The sequence below is a fragment of the Solanum lycopersicum genome, chromosome 5 (genome assembly GCF_036512215.1).
Source record: "Solanum lycopersicum chromosome 5, SLM_r2.1".
Classification (NCBI taxonomy): domain Eukaryota; kingdom Viridiplantae; phylum Streptophyta; class Magnoliopsida; order Solanales; family Solanaceae; genus Solanum; species Solanum lycopersicum.
Genome location: NC_090804.1, coordinates 33,856,553 through 33,876,788, shown reverse-complemented (window position 1 = coordinate 33,876,788; position 20,236 = coordinate 33,856,553). Strand labels below are relative to the sequence as shown.

General features: G+C 34.3%; 1 long non-coding RNA gene and 1 pseudogene across 1 annotated transcript; one reads left to right on the top strand and one right to left on the bottom strand.

The window, feature by feature from the left end:
* Nucleotides 1-2,223: 2,223 nt before the first annotated feature.
* Nucleotides 2,224-4,959, bottom strand: LOC101245361 (uncharacterized). Its single transcript, XR_003246751.2, has 4 exons — nucleotides 4,635-4,959; nucleotides 2,783-2,903; nucleotides 2,415-2,676; nucleotides 2,224-2,332 (listed from the first exon to the last, which is right to left on the bottom strand). It is a non-coding gene; the product is annotated as an uncharacterized lncRNA (long non-coding RNA).
* Nucleotides 4,960-6,326: 1,367 nt separating this feature from the next.
* LOC101245059 (8-hydroxygeraniol dehydrogenase-like) lies at nucleotides 6,327-9,025 on the top strand (annotated as a pseudogene).
* Nucleotides 9,026-20,236: the final 11,211 nt, after the last annotated feature.

The following is a 20,236-nucleotide window of genomic DNA, read 5'->3' as shown; positions in this document are numbered from 1 at the left end:
GGATAGATTTATCGTGATACATTATAAAACTTGTCTATTGCGCTTCATACGAAATATTAACAAAATTGATTTTCTTTCCACAAATAAAGCAGAACTGATTTTCTTTCCCACAAATCACATCAAACTAATTGAATGAATCCATTCCAATCTGTAACAACTTCACAAAATTTAGAAAATTAAATTTTCATCTTCTCCGTCAATTCAAAATCTTGAATCTCAAATTCTCCTTTTAGATGATTGGATAAATGATTCATGATTTCGAACAATCAATTCAAAATCAGTTGTGGTCATTATTGTGTTTTGATGTGAATACCTAGAAGGTAACTCATATCTATAATGGAGAAATATAAAATAGAGCACAACTTCAGGATATGATAAAAAATATGAGATTAGTTGTTAAGTATTGTGAATTGTTATTTTTTAATTTCTGATACATAAAATCGTGATACACTGCTATTTCTAAAGATATTTCATGACGAATCTGAGATATGTTTGTTTGTTTGACATTGACTTCTAGAAGAATATTTGGTGAAAATATCTTGTGGCTGGCCTGAGCAAGACATTGAAGCATGAAAAGTTGGGCTTAGATTAATTACTAAAACTGACTGGAAACTATAAATGAATGGAGTATAAGTTTCACCAGTAAATAAGATGGATGGTACGCAAGCTTGTTGTCATGTGAATTAATATGTAAAGACGATTGTTGGAATTTCTTAGGACTTTCATCTTGTGTTTTTTAATGATAAAAAGGTTTGAGATTAGTTGTTCTGTATTGTGAATTATTATTTTTTAAATTTTGATACATAAAATCATGATACATTGCTATTTTCAAAGGTACTTCATGAGTTGGTTATTGATAAACTGGTATATAGTATTGTAATGTATCATGGTTATAATTTTGTTGTCATTTTAATGTGAATATGTAAGTCATGATTCATTAGTATCAAATGATGGATATTGTAATTTGTACCTATAGATTATGATGTGATCATTATTGTGTATTTGAGTTTGATTTGTATAAAAATGAATTATCATAATATATTATATATGATATCTGTAACAAAATGAATTAACAATTGAGATTGATCAGATACGTAATGAATATCGAGTGTGTATGACAAATTTTTATAAATGTATGTCAGTCTTTGATTACTTGTTTTGATCAATAATAATGTGGGTTTTATACATATATATATACACATATACACACACACACACTATACTAAAAAATTGTCAAAAAATGACGGTCTGTGTCGCTTTTTTGGTCAAAATCGACGGAAAAGCAATGAGGTCACTTTCATTGCTTTTCAAAAAGTGACGGACTGCGACACTTTTTGACTATTTTTTTTAACGAAAGCGACAGACTCTATCACTTTATTTTCATTTTCATTTTTTAAATTTCCAAAAGTCAACGCAATCCGCCACTTTTCTAGATATTTTACTTTTGAAAATCTCAGAAAAGCGACGGATAAAACCAGATTGTCCGTCACTTTCTTTGGAAATTTTTTAACAACAACAGTTTCTACTGCCCACCGGGAAATACACTTCAATTCATATTCATCAGCCCCATATCAAACAATAACATCACATAACATATAAAACATAAAACTTAAATCAATATTCAAAAATATCTAAATGACAAATTAAAAACTTAGAAACTTATTCAAAATTAGTTTCAAAAAGTCATGAAAGATACCTAAACTAGGGATTGCAATCTACAAAATAATCATCCTCGTCATTATCATTGTCGGTGTCCTTGGCGGGAGAAGATGTAGTAGGTCGATGAGCGATGTACAACACCAGTTGTTTGATCTCCTGAACGATCTCACTCGTACTTTATTGTTAAACTGCTTTTGTCCGCTCCGACTCTCTGCCAATGTCGTGTATGTTGTGCTATTTGAGTTGACATAACAATAATCTGAACACCTTCAAGTGTTTCGACTTGATGTGACGATCCTATACCTTCTAAGCCTGACTGAAATCGTATTACATCGTTTCGAGAGCCTACAACATAGACTTTACCCTTGTGTATTCCCTCTACCACTTTTCTTTCCAAATTTGGGTGGCCAGTTTTGGTGTCGTTTTGACTAAATTATCTAGATTCTGAGCGACGTACTGATGAAACTCATTTTGCATATTCAATAGAAAAATTGGCATCAATGTATATACATATCATAAATATATTCAATATATATATATATATATATATATATATATATATATATATATATATATATATATATATATTCGGATCTGACTCATTTTCTTTTTTATTTACATGAGTCTTCTCTAAAATCGCTGGTTCAACGGGAGGGTGCCCCAATTCTTTTTCCTATAAATAAAAGCTGAAATTTATAACAATATATATATGAATCAACTATTTTTTTTTTTAAAAAAATTGAATTAGAACTTACCCTCTGTCTTGTAATTGTTCCAACAGTCTTTGCACCTCATGTGTGCAACGAGCCACCCTCAAGAGTGCCTCTAGCCTTTTTGGCTTTTTCGTACATTGCCTTATCAACGTTCCAATATAGACGCAAATCATCTAAAACATGAGGTAACATCCAATCCGGACGTTCATCACTATCCCAAACTTTATTTATCCATCCAGATAGTCTCGCGAATTCCCTCCTCTCAAATGTGGTCCCAATGACCAATTTGTACCTTAACTCCCAACTACACACAGTATAGGAAAAAAATTGAATAACATTAATTAGATCGATAGTAAAAAAATAAAGTATACTAAAATTATTAAATTTAACTAAAAAAGTATATTCCTTACATTCATTAAACATTGTCTGGCGTATACTGTTTGGAATCTCTCTTAAAGAGTGATAAGCCTGTGTATAGAGTTTTCTAATACAGTCTTTAAAGCCCGAGCACCATCCTTTATAGGATGTCACCTGCAAAACACATAATAAATGTTAGTTCATTAGTAATATTTAAGTATAAGAAATAAATAAAATAAACTAACAAATAGATAACAAAATAAACTTATGAGGATCCATTCGGCTCAATCATGACTCTTCCAAGTCTGTCCTTCTGGCCAGGAGCTAGAGCAAGCATCTCAATATCTTGTGTAGAATCATTAGGTGCAGTTGTAGATAAAATTGACACTAGGATGCACAAAAATCTGAATCAATGGAGGCGTACCGACCATAACATCTAACTACTTACTACTAGAATATTCAATCCTCTGGGAGATGGAGTATCATTCACCATCCTATTGATAAGGGTCGTGGTAGACGAATAGCCTGTAAAGATAGGTCTTCGTAGTGTCGTGGTGGCAATCATTGTGAAATAAGGAAGAACTGACTCATTTACAGTAATTAGGATAATATTATCTAGTATCAACCATACCAAATGGAACACAATCCCAATCTAACATTTCTTTGTTCACTAGCAAAATAAGGATATGCATTATCAAAATGCTTCCATGCCTCACCATCAAATGGATGGGACAAAACACCAGGAGACCTTCCATATTCACGATGCATCTTATATGTGGGATGTATCTCAACAATACATACAACCCCGTTAAACTAGGAATGAGAGGTAGATAATGCATTGCCTTAACTAGGATAATCTTTCGGTTCAAAGTCCTCTTATAACGAGCATGTCTAGAAAACTTACAATTTTCTAATTCACTATCAGTCTTGTAAAACAGCATGCAACAATTAACTCAACAACGAATTCTATCATACGTCAAACATGACTTGGAAATCAAACACTTCGCCTGATAGAAGTTCCTAGGTATGTTAAACTCCGAATTAACTAATTCATCTAAAAGATCAACCATTGAATCCATAGACGCATTAGGAACATTCCAATCTGATTTAATATTCATTAATCTAACTACAAATGACAAGGCAGAACGCGGACTCCCTTCATATAGTGGATTACTAGACTCTTCTAATTGATCATAGAAGTGTTTTGATTCTTCATTTGGAGCTTCATTAAAATATTGTTCGGGTTCCATCCCACCTTAAATCCCGAAAGCATAATTGATTATTTCATGAACCATATCATGTTCAACCCTAATTTGACCATGTGGTGCAAGCTTATTAAATTCATCCACAACCATCAAATTATAAAACATACCATTCAATTCATTTCTTTTTCCATGATCAATCCATACAAAATATCTAGGCTTACATCCATTAAGGTACAAATGAATCATAACTGTATCTGGTTTAAATTTTTTTAAGTGTCATTGTATGTTCAATGAAATTTCTAACACCGTCAATAAACTCAAATTTCAAACTAGCACCAGCTTCATAATGCATATTAAACATCCATAAAAGACGATTCATCTACAAAAATTATATATTCATGACATTCAAACATTCATCCTATATATTCATACATTTAAACAATCAAACTTCATTAATATCTAACTTCTAAATTTAAATTAACAATTTTCTAATTACTAGCAAATAATGTTTAAAAATCCCAATTCACAATCAAATCAAAGTTTTTCAAAATCGAACTAGTACCCAAATCCTAAGAACCCTAATTCATTAATTATGAGACACAATCAATCATTCAATAAAACAAAAATCCTATAAACTAATAAACATAATCAAATATAACTAAAATTGAAAAATTTGAAACTAATTTGATAAAATTCTAACCTTAAATTAATGGAGAAAGAGACAATGGAGATTGCTGGAAGCTACGATGGCAGCAACTAGCGACAACAGCGGCGGTGGCAAGCGATGATGGTAGTGGCGGAATACTTCAAGAGAAGGAAGAAAGAAAGAAGAGAGAAGGAAGAGAGGAAAATGGGAAAAATCGAGTCTGTCATTTGAAATATTTAATGAAAAACAGCCGACAACGTCTTCCCATCTGTCGCTTTTCTTTTAAAAAGTTGACCAACCATTTTGACCAAAAAGCGACGGACAAAGAGTCACTGTCCATCGCTATTTTAAAATAGTTGACCGTATATTTTGACTAAGAATCGACGGACATAAAGATGTCGTCCCACACTATAATAAAAAATAAGTCATAAAATAATATGAATATAAAGTGACGGACAACATCGTTAATATTTTAATTAATATATAATTATTTTTAATAAAAGCGACGGACGGTTGTCGCTATACATATTAAATAAATAATTGTTAATTTAATAAATATTTGGCGCAAAAATCTGCGAAAAAAGCAATGGACTAAGAGTTGTCGTCCGTCACTTTTTGGAAAATAATTATATTTATTAAACAACGACGAACAGTGTGACAAATGATGTCGCTTTTTTGTCCATCATTTTTTAACAATTTTTTTAGTGTGTGATTATTTATTGTAATGTATCTGTTACATGTGACAAGATGGTTACAAAGTTGTGTCGTTATGTGTTACTTTGTTGCTAGATAAATATTGCTTTGAAAATTTAAGAAATATGTATTTCATGTAATGTATCACTGAGTTTTTTAAATGTTTGCAGGTTGTTCCGTGTCGTCAGAGTTTATTTTTTCAATTTATGAGGCCGGAAGGAGATACAGTGTTTGCTTAAGCGAAAAATATGTAATTGTGCTAGATTTCAACTAGACGAGATGTCTTGTGGACAATGTGGACAAGAAGGACATAATTAAAGAGCTTGTATTTTCTTCCTCAAACAAAAGTGAAACAGATTATTAGAGCAACTACAAAGTGTTTTGACTATGTATCATGACCAAACTATATTGTATATGATACAAAAAATTATGAATATAACAACTCATTCAACAATATGAATTTTATACTTGATACATCCATATGGACTATTGAAAAAAAATAAACTGAGTTGTAACCATCAAATTTTCGTTCTGATATGCAATTTGCACTACATAGTATCTTAATCATTGATAATAATGTATCAAATACAATAAGATTATAAAAAAAAGGTCTATGTGAGCTTGAAGTAAAGTGTATCTGTAAATGTATCACAACAAATAAGAATTAAGTTATCAATAAGATACATGAATGAATCAATAACTAACTACAACTAAATGTCTAATGTATCAACATGAATGAATCAACAACTAACAATAACTAAATTATCAAGTATATACATGAATGAAAAAACAAACAAAAAATTGAAAAAAATAATAATGGAGAATACGAGAAATATTTATTTAATTGTTTGAATTTGATTTATCGAGTAATAATCCTTTTGAAATTCAAATTTAGATAAAAATTGTAATTGTGGAGTGAAATTAGGGAGAGATTCAAGGAGAGAAAAAAGGAAAGAGAAAAGTGGGTTAAGGCTAGGATACTTATGTATCATGTTGACTTGAGAATTGGAAAAAATAAGGGATTTTGAAAATATCTTGAAATGCTAGGCCATAATGGAAATTATGGAAAATAAAGGTGTACATATATATGTAATTTTTCCATATATAAACGTGTCATTCTATTTGAACGGATTAAAAAAGAAAGGAAGTCATATAACTGGGACGGATGGAGTAAAGAATTAGCGACTTTGTGTCAGTTCTATCTACTCATGAGTGTAACTAATTGTAAATATAATTTCAAGCCTGAGATCAATAGCATGGGGGAGATATTAAGGTTAGATACAAAGTACGTGTTGGATGTATGGAAGGATCATGTCGCAAATGTGAGAATTGTAGCGTTGATCTCGAGAATTACTTCCCTCATAAGATTCCTACATACAACGGCTATAACTCAGACGGAACCCTCAATTGGAGGTTACTCTCACATAATGGTATTTGATGAGCATTTTGTACTATGTTGTCCTAAAAACTTGTTGAAGGACGTTGCTCCCCTGTTATATGCTGGAATTACTACTTATAGTCCTTTGAGATATTTTGGACTCGATAAGCCTGGAATGCACATTGGTGTTGTTGATCTTGGAAGGCTCGGACATATGGTTATTATGTTCGCTAAGGAATTCGGAACCAAAGGTACATTCATTAGTACATCTGCTAAAAAGAATCAAGAAGCAATTGAGCGTTTAGGCGCAGACTCTTTCTTGATCATCCGCGATCCTAAGCAGATGAAGGTGTTATCATTGAACTTTGTGATCATCTTATTTTGAATGTCTAAACTATTTGAGAGAGCAATTTTATTTAATCAGTTGTGTCTTCAACACACCTCTGCCTGATTCTTTTTCATGAGTCAAAATCACGTGAATTTTTTTTCGACAATGGCGGTGTTGAGGTTTTTGAACGCTCCACCTCCGCATGCTCTAGTTCTGTGTTATAGTGTCTGACAATCTCATCTAAAAGCTTAAGTTTTTATGTCAGTTTAACAATTTAAACACGAATGGGGTCTAACCTTTTGTTTATTCATTTTTTTATACACAAACAGGATGTAACGAATGCATTGGATGGGATCATGATCATCGACACAATTTCCGCTGTGCACTCTATTCTTCCATTGCTTATATTATTGAAATCTCATGGTAAGCTTGTTATGGTTGGTGCACCAGAAAACCTAGTGGAGTACTTGCCCATGTTTTCTCTATTTATTGGTAAGCATATAAAGTTTTCTTTATGTACTATTTCAAATAAAAAAAGTTTGGACGAAAACTTAGTGCATCAGACGGTCTGTTTTTTTAAGACTAAAGTTTGTATATAAAATATGGAAATCAGGAGGGAAGCTAGAGGCTGGAAGTTGCATAGGAAGTACGAAAGAGACTTAAGAAATGTTGGATTTTGCTGCAAAGCATAACATAACACCACATGTTGAAGTCGTGACAATGGATTACCTGAACACAACGTTGGAATGTCTTCTGAAAATGGATGTGAAATGTCATTTCTTGCTCGACAATGGCAATACATTGAACAAGAATGAGAATATTAATAGGGAGGATTTACATTCGGTGGTGTAGTTGTGTTTGTTTGCTTAGATTACATTATTTTCAGAGATGATTGACTAAATGTGTTTCCTGCGCTTATTAAAATATAAAAAGAAGGTAACATTTTACAATAGATATCAAGGAAGACTACGCTTCATTACAAACAAATTAATGAGGTATTTAATCTATTTGTGAACTTTGATTCTTAGAAGACGAGCAACTGACCTCATCATATCTGCTCTTCCTTATTCCAGTGTAAAGCTTAGCTTCATATTTATACAACAAACAAACTCCAAATTCACTTCTTGTTCCAAAATAATTTATTCTGAATAAAACTGAATGCACCCATAGTCATTTGGTGTTTTTCCATTTGCATCCCATAAGCCACCAAGAGTTACCAACAAAAATATGCATATCATATTTACCAATATATACTGCATGGTTGAATAAAGCAAATTCCTGGGTCATGGACGACATCCCATCATCACATAAGGAATCAAATGAGTTGTGATGTCAAATAATTTGCCTAAGTAACATACAACAAATACCAAGAACTTATTCGATACATACCAATTTCCAAGCAAATTGACTGATACACATAAACCCATTCCCATCATCACATAAGGAATCAAATGAGTTGTGATGTCAAATAATTTGCCCAAGTAACATACAACAAATACCAAGAACTTATTCGATACATACCAATTTCCAAGCAAATTGACTGATACACATAAACCCATTCCCATCATCACATAAGGAATCAAATGAGTTGTGATGTCAAATAATTTGCCCAAGTAACATACAACAAATACCAAGAACTTATTCGATACATACCAATTTCCAAGCAAATTGACTGATACACATAAACCCATTCCCTGATGGTGAAACCAATTTGGGATTTTCTGCGTGAAAAGGAATCTAAAACAGAGATGTCATGCTGCAATGATGAGATATTCTGAAACAACAAATTACAAATTGAATCATTGATGAAATATATATTTATTGTATATAATTGTCGTGGAAATTCTGGACTCTTTCGATCTGTTAAGTTCAAGGATCGAAGAGCACCAAGCTGAACAATGCTTCGAGGCAAATGCTCGAAATTGTTTCCACTGAGATTCAGATTTTTGAATGAGCAGAACCCTTCAGCCATGTTAAGGTTTGGAAATTCGTTAAACCTCCTGCACACTAATAAGTTCAAGTCTTGAAGAGAACCAAGTCGGGCTATACTTCGAGGCAAATGCTCAAAATAATTTCCTTTGCGATCATAAATTTTCATATCCTAAATGATATGCAGACGTGACAATTCATTCACGTGAAGGAAAACAAAAACACCCCATCTACGAGACCTCTTCCTATTTTTTGTTATGCAAAATTCAATTATTTAATATTGTTTAGCCGGATAATGGAAGATGGAGGTTGTGAGATTAGAGTATAGCTGGCATCAAGCTGCTCCAATTTTTTTCGAAATATTTTATCATTTTTGAACGACTTTTAAATTCAAACCAACCTAATTCCCTTAAGCTCTACCAATCTTTTAAACATGTCAATGCTGCTTAGAAGAGGTACGAGGTTTAAAATCTAACTCTGTAAGAGGAGGTTCAAGATGAATGATCGATAATAACTTCATTATTCCGAGGATTTCTAGAAATTTCTCTAAACTAAAGCAGTAGTGTTGATCCAGAGATTTAAGAGATTCCACATTAAGAGATGGAAACATCTTAAGTCTTCTACACTCATACATATTTAAGTGGATGAGTTTTCTGCAATACTTGAGCGAATGAAGAACTTCTTCAAGACTCCTACACCCCTGTGGATTCAAATACTCCAAATTCGGAATCCCCTCGAAATCTGGTTTTCTCTCTAGGATTTTGGAGTGACTTAGATTCAATCTCCGTAAAGACGACAATTGCAGCTATTCAAACACATAAAATGAATGAGTAAAGTAGTAAATGACATTTTTTAATTATGACTCAACGTGTGGAATTAGAAAAAGTTTGTTTACTGTATATGGAAATTACAACACATTTCTTTTTTTAATTAGATTCTATGACTACTTATTTTGGTAAAACTCCGTTTGCTTTTAGTAACATAAGTTTTTTTATCCCATGTAATGGATTTTAGGTCTGCATTTAATAAAAAATATATATAGTAAGAGCTTAGTGCTTCTCGATGTTTTGATGATCTCCTCACAAGTGCAGGGATCTAGTCCTCCGCAGAGTATGAAGAACTCGTCCAGTTGTCAAAGTATAGGACAACTGTAAAAGCTATTTGCGTCAGGAAGTTGGTGAAGCGATAATATACTTCACTAATCAGAAGTGACAAGGTAATTTGTTTGATGGGTAATAACTCTTCATGATATAAATCAAACAAACAACAACTCATTTACTCATTCATTCAAAGATAGATATTTCAAGCTTCAAGAACAGCAAGGGAACTGATAGAAGTGCTTTTATTTCCTTTTGTACTTGCTGCATTTTATTGCTTGTAATTGTTTTTATAATATAGGATTCGTTTCAATTGTGAAAGAAACGTTTCAAACACGGGTAAATCAATGTAAGGGATGGGTTAAGGGTAAATTAGGTTCTTAGTTAAGGTCTATATTAATTAGGTAGGATTAGTATAGACAGCAGTGTTGTATCTGCTCAAGCTCAACTAAGTGATAGGAAGTATTACTTAGTGGGGAGATTAGCAGGCTAATCTCTTTTTGTAACAAACTTTTACTTTTGCTTGTTGAATATTAGTGGAAGCATTTTGTAAAGTCTTGTTGAGAACAGTTCATGATATTTATCCCTTGAGCAAGGAGGTTTCCATGTAAATTTAAGTTGTTTGTCAGTGTTTACTTTATGTATTTGTTCTTTATTACTGTTGTTACTATATTGAGGACCTGGTCCCATTAACATAAGTGGACGCAAACATTTCAAAAAGTGAGCTTCACTTTTCAGATTAGTTAGCACATAAAAAAGGAAGATTTTGAAGGAATAGCTGGTCCACCGAATATGGAGGAAGGATAATCATCTACCAAGCCACCTCGTTTTAACGGACAGAACTACGGATAGTTGAAAAATTAAATGCATGATTACATAAATGCAGAGGACGCCGAGCTATGGGATGCCATTCTTGATGAACCTTACATTTATCTGAAAGAAGTAAAGGTGAGAGAACTCACCACCACTATGGTCAAGACCAGAAAGGTATACAGTGAAGTTTAGAGGAAAAAGATCGAAAAGAACTTCAAAGCTAAAAAGATTCTAGTATGTACTGGTGCTGATGAATATAATAGAAATTCTGCGTGTGAAACTACAAAAGAGATTTGGGACTGTCTTCAAACTGGAAATGAAGAAACTAAATGGGTGAAGGAGTCGAAGATTGACATGCTCACCATTCAATATGAGAAATTTGTGATGATGTATGGTGAAACCATCTTTGAGATGAACTCTCGTTCCACTATAATCACTAATGAGCTCAGAGGCAGAAACCATTCCAGTGGGCAAGCAAGTTCGCAAAATTTTTAAGGTGCTTTCAAAAACCTGGGAAAGCAATGTGGACGCAATCACAAAAGCTAAGCATCTGATGACACTTCCTATGGCTGAGTTGATAGGGAATCTGCAAACATATTAGTTAAACAGGAAACAGAAAACCTCAGCGAAGGAAGGAAAGAAGAAGAAATCCATTGCACTGAAATCGTCTCAAAATGAGATGACTGAGGAGGAGGCTGAGATGGCATGTGTGACAAAGAGGTTCAAAAGATCATAAAAAAGCATAGGGGATATTAGAAGAAAGCATCAACCAGCAAAACTGCTACAACAAATGATCTATGCCATAAGTGTAGTAAGCCTTGTCACTTTATGAGAGATTTCCCTAGTAAAAAACAGGAATCTCAGGAAACCATACATCACCAAGAAGGACCTGGTCATAGACAACTTTCGAGGAAGGCTCATGCTAATCATTTGGTGAAAAAGACATTTGTTGTCTCGGTAGATAATTCAAGTGAGTCAGAAGAAGATGCAGAAGACAATGAGAATGTCTCAATGATGTCTATCGAAGATGATGAGAGTGTCTTCAACTATTCTCCTCGATGGCAAAATCTGATGACGAAGAAGACTCCAATGAGGTAACTCTCTTTGAACAAAAAGATTATTTAGATAATCTTCTAATAGAAAATTTGTGGAATCTTACTGCTTTACTAATTGATTTTGTGGATGAGCATACTACTAAAAACTTAATTTTGAATGAAAAGTTAAGTTTGTGTGAGGATGAAAATACAGATCTTGTAGCTCAAGTCTCTGAAATATGTGTCAGAATAGGATTGTTGTAATCTAACAACATAACTCTTGAAAAGGAGCCTATCCCTCAGAGATTACAAAGTAAAACTTAGTATTTTTTAGGTAGAATTGGAGGACAAGCTTAAAGTCTCTGAATCTAAGTTAGTTGCTTCTCTTGAAACTAACTCTCAACTGAGAAAGGGTCTAAGTAAGATCAAGGAAGAATTGAGTCACTCTCTAAAATGGACTGACTCTTCTATGATTCTCTCTAACCTGTCTCAGAAGAGTTTCAATGGGAAGAAAAGGTCGGGATGCAGACCGATAGAACCTCCTTATGACCCTCATAGTAAATATATGTCTGTAGATGATGATCTCTTATGTACCCATTGTGGGCGTAATGGCCACCTTAAAGAGAATTGTGATAAATTTAAAGGAGATGAAGAAAGGCATGTGAAGTTCACCAGATCCAAAAAATGATCAAGAAAAGAAAGAAGGGGAACCTGGTCCCCGTGCTAAATCTGTCGAATTTGACAAAAATGTTAAAAAAAAGAGAAAGGGATATGGTCCTCGCTATCGTTTTAACAAGAACACCTTGCCTCCTTGGACGGGAAGGTTTCTTGTTAAGCCTTTTGACAACTACTTGGAACTCCATTTGAAGTGGGTTCCTAAGACTAATAAGTAATTCTTGTGTAGAGGAGAGGAAGAAGTCAGTGTTAGTATATGGAAATCAGATTCTCTAAGCACATGACATGTGATATTTCAACCCTCCTCTCTTTGAAAGCAAACCAAGGTGGTGGTGTGTTATTTGGTGGTGGAAAGAAAGGTTTTAATCTTGGAATTTGAAGGATAGGGAGATCCTCTAACAACTCAATCAACATTGTTGACGGTCTCAACTACAATCTTTTGTGCATATCTCCGATTTGTGATAGAGGAAATAAGGTCAAGTTCATGACCAATAATTTCTTGGTTACAAACAGTACAACAATAGGATCATAATGTTTTCTACAAGGGTAAAAAACATGTATGTTGTTGATGTTGATTCCATTGAAGGAGATGATTTGTTCTGTCTTAGTGCTCAAACCAATGATTTCGGTCTATAGCACAGACGTCTGGGTCATGTAAGCTCCTCCTTGCTGAACAAACTTGTCGCAGGGGACCTGGTCCACGATTTGCCTATACTGAAGTTCACAAATGATAGAATCATGCTTGTGAAAAGGGCAAACAAACAAAATCATCATTCAAAGCCAAGAAAGGAATGAGCACGTATAGACCTCCAGATCTTCTTCATATGGATTTATGTGGACATGTTCTTGAGAACAAAGAATAAGACAACTAGATAACTGATCATCTTCGCCAAGTCCATTCAATCAAAGTTAAATTGCAAAATCGGGATCATCGAATCTGATCATGGCACAGAGTTTGAGAACTCTCTGATTGAAGAGTTCTGTGCTGAACATGGCATAAACCACAACTTATCATCACCTGGAACTCCTGACAAAAAAAAGGTGGTTGAAAGAAAGAACAAAATATTGGTGGAGATTTCCAGGACCATGTTAATTAACTCACAACTTGCTATGAATTTCTAGGCTGAGGCAGTCAACAAAGCCTATTACATAATAAATAGGTGCCTTATCAGATCCCTGATCAATAAGACACCTTATGAACTATTAAATGTTAAAAGCCCTCAATTGGTCACCTTAAGCCATTTGGTTGCAAATGCTTTGTGTTGAACAATGGGAAAGATGACCTAGGGAAGTTTGATGGCATCATCGATGAATGTGTTTTCGATGGGTACTCATCTACAAGAAAGGCATACATAGTTTTAAACAAAAGAACCCTCTGTGTTGAAAAAAGTGTGCATGTTAAAGTTGATGATTTGGAATAAGTCGTGAAAACATCGAAGATAATGAGTTTAAGAAGATGATAAAAGACAAAGAGGAGGATCATGTCTCTAAAGGTATCGGTCCCCCTGAAAATGTGTCTCAACATCCTGTAGAAGAGGAAAGTGATTCTATGCTAACAGAGAAAAGGAAATAACTAGAGACTCTGAATGGAAACATCAATCATTACATCCATTGGACAATCTGATTTCTCCCCTTGATTCATGAATTCAAACTAGGTCAAAATCATGAAACCTAGTTGGATATTCAATGTGCATATCATCCATTGAACCAAAGAATATCAAAGAAGGTCTGAAGGATATATATTGGGTGATGTACATGCAAGAGGAGCTCAATCAGTTTGAACGAAGAAATGTATGGTACTTGGTCCCAAGACCAATTGACAGAACTATCAGAGAGACACGGTGGATGTTCAGAAACAAACTTGATAAGAATGAGACTATTACTAGAAACAAGTCAAGATTGGTGGTGCAAGGATACAAATCAAGAGCATGAGATTGATTATAATGAGACCTTTGCTCCTGTTGCCACAATGGAAGCTATCAAAATCTTGTTCGCATTTGTTGCTCACAAAGAATTCAAGATGTTTCAAATGAACGTCAAGAATGCCGTATTGAATGGCAATTTGAAGGAAGAAATATACGTCAAATCGACCCAAGCTTTGATGATGCAGAATTGCCCAATCATGTGATTAAATTGGATAAAACTTTGTATGGATTAAAACAAGCTGCTAGAGCTTGGTATGAACGTCTATCAAAGTTCATCCTAGCAAATGAGTTCAAGAGAGGTAAAATTGATAATACCATGTTCTTAAATTTTCGAGGTAATGATTTGTTGATTGTGCAGGTATATGAAGATGATATCATTTTTTGAGCTACTCAAATCTACTGTCAAAAGAGTTTGCTGAATTAATGAGTAGTGAATTTAAAATGAGCATGACGGGTGAGCTCATCTCCTTTATAGGCTTGGAGATTAAACAGACAACACATGGTACCTTAATATGTCAAGAGAAGTATATAAATGAGCTACACAAGAAATTCAATATGGTGGAGGCAAAGGTATTGGACACTCTCATGCGTACAAGTGTCAAACTTGATAAAGATGAAAATAGTGTGGAAGTAAATCACACTATGAACAGAGGAATCATTGGATCACTTTTATACTTACCTTCTAGAAGGCTTGACATCATTTTTAGTGTGGGTTTGTGTGCAAGGTTCCAAGCAACACCAAAGGAGTCACACTTCAAGGCAACCAAACAAATTTTGAGATATCTGAAAGGAACGAGGGACCTGTTCCTTTTCTACCCAACAGGGAATTCTTTTGATCTAACTGGTTATGTTGATGTCGATTATGCATACTTTTTGGTGGATTGTAAAAGCAGATCAGGCATGGCACATTTCTTGGGATCAACATTGATCTCCTGGGGAACCAAAAAACAGAATTCAGTATCCATGTCCACAGCAGACGCTGAATATGTTGTTGTTTCATCATGTTGTGTACAACTTTTATTGATCAAGCAACAACTAAAGGACTCTTGTGTTTTCACTGATATAGTTTCTCTCATATGCAACAATACCAGCGTAATGAACATGGCAAAAAATCCAGTGCAACATAAGAGAACTAAGTACAAACATGTAAGGCATCACTTCTTGAGTGATAACGTTGAAAAGCAAAATGTAAAGATGAAGTTTTGCAAAACTAAAGACCAGTTAGCAGATATCCTTACAAAAACCCTGAGGAAAGAATTCTTTGTTAAATATCGAATAAGATATGGGACGCACAAGATTACATAATATCTAGACAATCCCACAAGAAACTCCTTACTTGACTATGTCTAGAAGGGCAGATGTCTATGCTTGTTTAAACTCATGGTGTGCTTAGATGAAAAGATAATTTCATAACACATACAAGGTTGACAAAATGAAAAATAAACCTAGTCCACATGAGGTTAGTATAATTTTATGCTACACTATTTTAACAGCCAACAACACTACCACATGTCCTTATCCCTTTCATCGCGTTAGTTTCTTAGGTCTTTTTGTTTTTAAATGAACTGTCACCACTGCTGGTGACGCGATGCCTTCTTCATTTTAAATATCTCTTTTTCTTGAAATAAATTAACAAATCTTCTCAACGTTCTTTTTTGGTCAATCTTTTTAAATAAATTCTGAAAGACTTTAATGTTCTTTTCTTTCTCATCATCATGTCTAACTTTGAATCTCCTTCTAAAGTTCCAATCTCTCAAGAAATCAAAGATCTTAGTTTATTCAATTTCACTGCTCCTGTTCTAGAAGAGTCTCCTCCGATTCTAGTTTGTGGAGATGGCACTAAGCTAGCGTTTGGCCTTAGATTTCCAAATATTTTTTACAAATATTATTTGAGTGAAAATTTGGGTGAAATTTCACCATGTGTTTGGCCATAAAATTTGGGAAATATATTTCACCTTTTTAGAAAAATATGATTTATACACACAAGTTTTAAAAACTATCAAAATTAACTAAAAATTTGTATTATAAGTCAATTGAATGTTAGTTACAACAATAACAAATAATGTCCATGACACTGAAGCATTGTGGTAATTTGGAGTGAGTGCAACAAGAATAATTCCATACATCGTGAAGTAGATAAAGTACATGACTTTGTTACCTAAAGCCAATTTTTAATAATTTTCATCAACAATCATATCATTATTTAATATTCATTAAATATTTCATCATTATTTTGGTGTTCACGTAAAAAATGATGTAATACAACGTAAGCAAATACTAGAGAGGGTGTTTTTGTAAAAGATAAAAGATTGGGGTAAAATTTTAATTTTTAAAATATCCCAAATAATGATATTTGGCCCAAATACTAGAAAAACTAGTATTTGGAAATTTGGGATATTTGCCAAAAATATTTGCCAAATAATGACAAATTGTATGGACAAACATTATTTGCTAAATTTTTCCCAAATATTATTTGGAAAATTTATGGCCAAAGGGGCCCTAAGTATGTGTCCTATATCCTTGAGACTGCGATTGGGGAAGTTTTTGTCTTTCAGTCTTAACGTGGATTACCTTATTCTCTACATTAGTTCTAACTGAGGGTAGTTCTTAAACCTTTCAAGCACAGTCGGTTAAAAACCTAGTGAAGAACCATTATCTCAATATGTCGATTGTGCATCAACGGAAATATCCTCTACAATGTCTGAAAGGCTTTTTGAGGGAGACTTTCCTAAATGGAGAGGTCTGGAATCGTATATCCTAACATCAGGGGCACAATTTGTGGCTATTCAAAGTTTAGCCTCACTTAGAGAAGATTCCCAACAATCTCTACTACGTGATGTGTTCAGATCGCCGAAGCAAGGCCCTCCCAGGAGTCAACCTATCTTTGACAAAACTCCAAAGTCTTTTGATGCTGATACTGATGGGGAGGAACAACATGAAGTACCATTAAAATGGAGAATTAGAGGTATGAGAGGAGAAAATACTTCACAAGTTGAAGTTTCTAAAGTAAACAGCGTCATAGGTACTCATGAGGGTGCTGGTCATACACATGCTGATAGTGAAGAAGAAAGGAAACGAAAAGGGAAGGGAAAATTGGTTAAGGCACATTTGAAAGAAAAGAAGAAGAAATATGGGACGAGGAGTGTTACTCAGAAGGTTCTGGGAAGTGCCATGGCAGGAAATGTCGCCCAGACCGACAGGATAAGGCACCAAAAGGAAGAAGGGGTTTTGCCAAAAGAACCCATAACAGATCTTATTTTTGTCGACGATAGTGAGACTAAATCTGAGGACATAACTAAGTATGTCGACAAACGACGCAAGGAAAAAGAGGAAGAAAGACTAATATCCAAAGGAATTTAGTAGAGAGCAAGAAAATCTATTGAAAAATGAGACAAGGTGTCAAAATGAAACTCTCCAATCAAAAGGTGCGAGTAAGGGGAATGTGAATGCCTAACCCATAAAAGTACCTGGTTCGAGGGTTCAAAATGCAAGAGAAGAACCAGAGATGGCAAAAGAGGAGAGAATCAAAAAAATGGAACTCAAAAAGGTGTTAAATGGTAAGGTTTTTGCCACTGATATACTAACAAAATTTTGTATGGCTGCACTATTTGATGTTGTAACCATTCAAGAGTGGAGCCACTTTTTTGAACCACCTGCCCCATACCTTCACGAACTAGAGGGGCGTGAGTATTAAAAAATTGAGTTACTTGAAGATGGGGGGATTAATACTGTTGTCAAAGAGGTGGAAATCAGTTTAAATGGGGAAATTTTAGGAATAGTTCTAGGGGAACCTGTGGAAGGAATTCACTTTAATGAGGAATGCAAGACATGTGAATAGTTCACCAAGCTTGCTATAAAATGAAGTAAAGTTAAACGTGCTAGAGTTCCAAAGAAGTATCTCAAGGGTGAGTATCAGTTGACGTTTGAATTCGTTAACAAAGTGTTAGTGCCTAGAACAAAAAAGCGGACACTACATCTGCGACATATTTATTTCTCATGGAGAAGACAGTTAATTTTGAAGAGATAAACCTTTGCCCTAATGCTCAAACACATGCACAAACGCTAGTTAGTCTTGAGGAGATAAACCTTTGTGCCCTAATGATCGAACACATGCACAGGGTCATGACATCGAAACAGGCAAAACATGGCATTCCCTATTTATATCTTCTAAATTTTGTGTTCAACCATTTGAAGTGTCGTTGGGTACCTGGTACCACTAAATAGATGTTCATCAAGGGCACTCTACTGGAGTGTGAGTATATGAGAGGTCAGACTCATGGTCGGTCTCAAGATACAGTGGTGCTTGAACAACATGCAACTCTCAAACGAGAGGTGAATGACCTTACCAACAATCTCAATACCAAGGAGGTTGAAATTTCCAAACTCAAGTCTGCACTTCAGAAGGCGATCTCAAGCGGATCTGGTACCAGTCAGGATAAGGAGGAGGTTCTAAGAAAGTTTAGGGCTGAGAATACACTGTTGCTAGCCAATAATGCCTCACTTAGTGAGGAAATACAGAAACTCAATTAGCAACTCATAAAAGCTCATGAGGATGCAAATGAGCAGATGGTTTTGCTGATGTGCACCTTCAACCACATTCCCCCTCTGTCCTAAATGTGTGTTGTTATCTTTGTCTACTCATATGTACTTAACTCTTGTGGCTTGGTGTTTTTGACTTAATTCAGTGGCTACTATATATGATCTGATAGTTTTTTATTTTAACTACACTATTTTTTTGTATTTTTGTTATCTCTTTGTACTTCCATACGCATGTTCTTTGTGGCATGGCCCTGGATGGTGTTTTGATTTGCATATGTTTACTGTCTCTCTTTTTGAATAATGTAAAAAGTGGGGAAAATGTATATGTTTGTTATGTTCTGGAATAGGTACATGACCTGATGGCATAAATTAAGGGGGTATATATATAAAGGGGGAATATAACTGAGTTTTTAATGAATGGCTGCTCACTCCTGTGAGGAGTTATGCAGGTTGTTTGTCATCATCAAAAAGGGGGATATTTTTAAGATCTTAGTGCTTCTTGATGTTTTGATGATCTCTTGACAAGTATAGGGACCCTATGATTTGCAGAGTATGAAGAACTCGTCCAGTTGTCAAAGTGTTGGACAGTTGTAAAAGCTATCTGCATCAGAATGTTGGTGAAACGGCAGAGTACTTCACCAATCAGAAGTGACAAAAGGCTGTATGTTTGATGGGTAATAATTATTTGATGGGTAATAATTATTTATGGTATAAATAAATAAGACAATAACTCATTTACTCATTAATTCAAATATAGATATTTAAAGCTTCAAGAATAGCAAGGGAACAGATAGAAGTGCTTCCATTGTTTTTTGTACTTGTCGTATTTGTTTGCTTGTAATCGTTCTTATATTGTAAAGTCCTATTGAGAGTCGTGGTTATATTGTCAAGTCCTATTGAGAATCGTGGTTATCCTCCCTTGAGCAAGGAGGTTTGCACGTAAAGTTTCTTGTCAATCTTTACATTCTTTATTTGTTCTTTATCACTGTTGTTATTGCATTGAGGACCTGGTCCCATCAACATAAGTGGGCGCATACATTCCAATAGTATCAAGTTTAGAAGAGTATGTAGTATGTTAAATTTATTTAGAAATTATACTTTTTTTAAAAAAAATTATTGCCAAAGAGAGAAAAAAGTGTTAATTTAATAAGCTAAATCTTTTATCATCCAAAAAAAAGTTGTTTAGAAAGAACTCCTTGAATAAGTATTCACTACCAAAAAATAGGTGATTTGAGAATGTTAGAA